The following is a 4689-nucleotide window of genomic DNA, read 5'->3' on the forward strand; positions in this document are numbered from 1 at the left end:
CATATTCAACTTACTGTTTGATCAACTGACTCTGTTTGATGTGCCTGCCTCCTTGTCTCTGGTTTTCCTTTCTAACTTTTTTCTTTCTCTCTCAGACACCCCTTCCCCCCTCGATCTGTCACTGAACCCGTCTGCATAAGTCACATTGCCAAGCAGTGTCACCTGCTGCTTTTCACAGAGGCGATGAAGTACTCAGAAATGCGCAAAAGCGAACCCACAGTTACAACCACACAGATTTTCCGATCTTAATTTCAAAAATAGGTCTTTCCGGACCAAAAAAAAAACTCTGCGTAAACAACTTGAGCAGCGCTTTAGATATTTTTACCATTACTTACTTGATTACCTCGCCATGGGGTCTATATAGTAGACCTCTCTGTAATGTAGTTTTATATTATATTCCTTACAGCAAAAAAACAGTCCTTAGGGCAACTGAGCAATTCTGAGATGGTGTTAGCAGTCAGCGAATACCGGACAAGGCCAGATTAAGGGACACATGGGCCTATGGCTGAAAATGGTCAAGGGACTATTGTGGAGAAGGTGTGGCCAGTGCTGTATGGGTGTGGTCAGTGCCGTGTGGGAGTAACCTCCTACCTATCTGTAATACCCCAAAACTGTGGAGTATTACGAAGCTTCTGATAATTTGACAATTCTCCTCTCAGCTACACCTAATGGTAATGTTGCTAAAAGTTACTTTTCGATGATGTATGCGGTCTCACATTTTTCTCCCAATGTAACAAGTCAATTGGTACTTTAACACATTTCTTTTATTAACAATTATCTTGATAACAAGATAAGGTTTGAACACATGTGTGTATACTTTTCTAAACATATGAATTAGATCAATACATTCAATCACAGTTTGGCACATAAAATACACAACATAACTGAAGTTCTATTATTCTGGAACAATCTCCTCTCTGGGCTGTGGAGCCAAAAATGGTTAGGTCAGGGCATACAATACGATTCAAACACATCAGACCAGATCCTGCTCTCTGTAACATATAATCTACCTAAACAATGTACAGTATACTGGTTCAAGTCAAAACATTACACACGTTGCTGGCCAGTTAATTCTTTAGAGGCGGTGCACTTTCTGGAATTATATCCTGATTTTAAGTCAATTATTCTTGTACTATAGTTATTTTCCATTGCCCGGGATAATATTTTAAATTGTAGTTTCAGACACATTAGCTTCCTCTTCTATTAAACTTTGCTACCTCTATATAACAAGTTCTGCAACATTTTGTCCATTTAGTAATACAACTGGATACTTTAGGTAAGATAGTGACATTAGCAACCAAATGACTCTTGAACTGTTACTCCAAAGTTCAATTAGTATATAATGTATCTGTGGTGGATCTCCTTCCTCCTTGCATCTATGGGGTTACCGCTGCTTAGTGAATATATCCTTTTCTAAGGCATATGAAGAACCCCACTTCTCTCCTGAACACAATGTACTGGTTAGCTCCATATAAGATAAGATGACTAGTCTCTGTAACTGGCAGCAGCTATATTGTACAGTAATTATCTATATGTAGATAGCGTTATTCCTGTGCCGTCTGATAGGGTAATTACTTTTCCTCAGAGTACTATAATGGGTATGTATGTCTCGGTGAGGGATCAGGGAGATACTCCTCCTGCTTACCCATCTCCTTCAGTGTTGCTCACCGGGAACCACCCTCGGTCTCCGGGTATGTTTGGGTACACTGGGTAGTGTGCAAGGCGTTGTCTGATGGTAGCCGCCTCGATCTGCCTCCACCTCTCAGCATCCGCAGCAAAAGACCGTCAGTCTGGGTCACTGGTCCAAAGATTTCAGATCACCATACCAATTATTAGCGTTACTCTGCGTCCCGGTCACGATCAGCGATTACTGGACAGTGGTAAGTAAAGCTGCGCAGCCCCTCTCCATCTGACAGCCTCCTCAGGACCCCCTGTAACTGCCCTAACTGTCCACCTCAGCCACCTGCTGCTGGCTCCAGCCGGTTTTGTCATGTGACCTGCTGCTGGTTCCCCACTGCTTTATTCACTCCTCTCTTTCCCTATTGGCTCTAGGTTACCCTTGTGGGGTCCAGAGCCCCAACATAGTAAATAAAGAACAATATAAACAATGACATATTATAACAGCCATAGTACCGTACTTACAGTATATACAATTCTAATATATGTTTTAACATCTATACAAGGGCACACTACTATAAGTGGTACTCCTAGTATCTGGGGTACCACATACCTCCCCACTAAAACATGCGTGTCCTCACGCATCTTAAACCTCTAGTAATTGCTTCAACATTTTAGACTTTACATTGTTACACATACTTTAAGTACATTCTTCCATTGCACAAAGTAGATCACAATTAGTTACAATTACCAGGATAGTTTAGAAAACTTTAGCACCCTTATTCCTCTTTCCAGATTTTCTCAATGCCTGTTGCAAAATTGAGACTACCTTTTTAGAGTCTACTGTTGTGTACTCACAGTCTGGGCGATGCCACTCTGGAAAAAGATACGTCACGGCCGCTTTAGCTACACTAGGGGTATCTGCAGGAATGTTAGATTTGGACTTCAATATAACTGAAACTGGGCAATTGGGTTTAGGGAGTCCCAATCCTTTCTGCCACAAGCGCGTGAATCTCTTCTTCAGTGTCTCTTTCCCAATCAACGGCATTTGAATCTGCCTGATTGAGATAGGCCTTACTGGAATCAATGTTCTCCACTACAGGCTTACTCTCATATACTGACTCTGGAGGAAGTTGTGGCCTGAGTACATCCTGCTGGCTCTGCTGCGCTTTCTCACTCCGTTCTTCCACAATTTGTTCATCTGTTCTTTCTAATAGTTCACTCTTCACTTGGTTATCAAGATTTTGTAGTCTGCATCCATATGGCCTCTGTAAATAATATGGTGGGTAGCGATGTGTCTGATGAGGCTGTTGTGAATTTATTCTTTTTGCCACACTTTCCGCTTCTTCAGGCTCCTTTCCATATCCGTGGAATTGGTAGTTATGCTGGTAATTATGTGGAGAACCTCTGCAACTTGAATAGCGCCAATAACACATCCGATCTGCTGCATATCTGCTGCCTTGAACTGGAATACCACCAGAACCAGTAACATTTGCTGCCTGTAGACCTTTCTCCTCATTGACGATATCAAATTCTACAGTCTCTCCATCTTCCAGACTACAGAGGTACTTCCTAGGGTTGTTTTTCTTGATAGCCGTATAATGTACAAACACATCTTCCTTGGTAACATTCCTTTTTACAAATCCATAGCCTCGTCGCACATGGAACCATATGACTTTGCCTGAAATTCTTCTTGCGATGGCTGATTTAACATTGGCTGCAGATGGTTGTGAATCAAAATGATCAGTCACTCTCCTCCCATTCCTCTGAGGAGGTTCCCACCAGTCATTAGGGGCCATTGTTCTTTCTGTTCGCCAGGTAACTTCTCTTGGTTCTGTGGCATTTTTGGTGAAATTCTTAAATACCTTACACATTTCCGCCAACTCCAGGGTCAATTCTTCCACTTGTATTTTAAATTTTTGTAAGGGGTCAGGGGCTGATGCTGAATTAGTTTGGGTAGCCATTTCTTTCATACTAGAGGGATTTCCCATCTTGGAGTCTCGATTCTCCTCCTGAAAACCGGGCATCTCAGGGAACGTCACTTCATTATTCCAATGAGAACCTTCCACCTTGATGGCCGCCTCCTTAAAATCCAGAAAAGGACTCCTAGAAAGCTGCAGCCTTAATAGACGTAACTGGCTCTTAATGCTTTCTCTTTTAGACCCTTCAATAAATTGATTAATTAACATTTCATCTATGTTTCTTACTTCAGCCGTATCTATGGCCTGTATCCTCTGCAAGGCCTCTTGAAGACTTAAAGCGTAGTTACGTAAGGATTCTCCCGGTTGTTGCTTTCTGGCATAGAACTTAATCTTCAGTTCGGACACAGTACTGATGTCAAATGTATCAGCTAGCCGTTGCAAGATCTGATTGATGTTTTGCCGTTTTTCCTGAGGCCAGAAGGTGACTTCTCGTAGGGCTGACCCTTTTAACTGTCCAATGAGAATCTCCACCTGTTGATTTTCTGTCAGTGGATACAAGCGAAACATACTTCTCATTTTATTCTTGAATTCGCTCAAGGAGTTTCCGTCCGAATCTTGATCATCTCCTGTATATATTGGGAGCCATGGAGCCCCAAAGTTGTAAGGTAGGGTTATGGGATTTAATTGAGTCACGACGGTACTCTGATGGGTTGAGTCTCCCAAAGTGTGCTGATCCTGTGACATCTTGTCCGTTGCCCGGGATAATATTTTAAATTGTAGTTTCAGACACATTAGCTTCCTCTTCTATTAAACTTTGCTACCTCTATATAACAAGTTGACAATATTAAAATTGAACCTCTATATACCCCTACCTGTACCTTCTAAAATCCTACCTATAAACCTCTAAGGATGACGCTTAATTTGCGTACGCAGTCATACAGTAAATAGAGACTCCAGACTTAGAACATGTGGTTCCAAAGCACAAAGTATTATTCAAGTAAAAGTACAGTCAGTTACACGCTATGATCTGTGTACAATTTAGCGCAGAGGAATTATACAGACCCAAGTACAGTATACATATGCAGCGCCTCTGGACCAGATCCTGGCATTCAGAAAGAAAACCTCCATCAATCAGCATTCAGCAAGAAGA

At 41.8% G+C, this 4689-nt stretch overlaps 1 pseudogene; it reads right to left on the minus strand.

Moving 5' to 3' along the window:
* Nucleotides 1-2377: 2377 nt before the first annotated feature.
* LOC148477904 (uncharacterized) lies at nt 2378-4283 on the minus strand (annotated as a pseudogene).
* Nucleotides 4284-4689: the final 406 nt, after the last annotated feature.

This window comes from Taudactylus pleione, unplaced genomic scaffold, assembly GCF_031769625.1.
Source record: "Taudactylus pleione unplaced genomic scaffold, aTauple2 ptg000683l, whole genome shotgun sequence".
NCBI classification, from domain to species: Eukaryota; Metazoa; Chordata; class Amphibia; order Anura; family Myobatrachidae; genus Taudactylus; species Taudactylus pleione.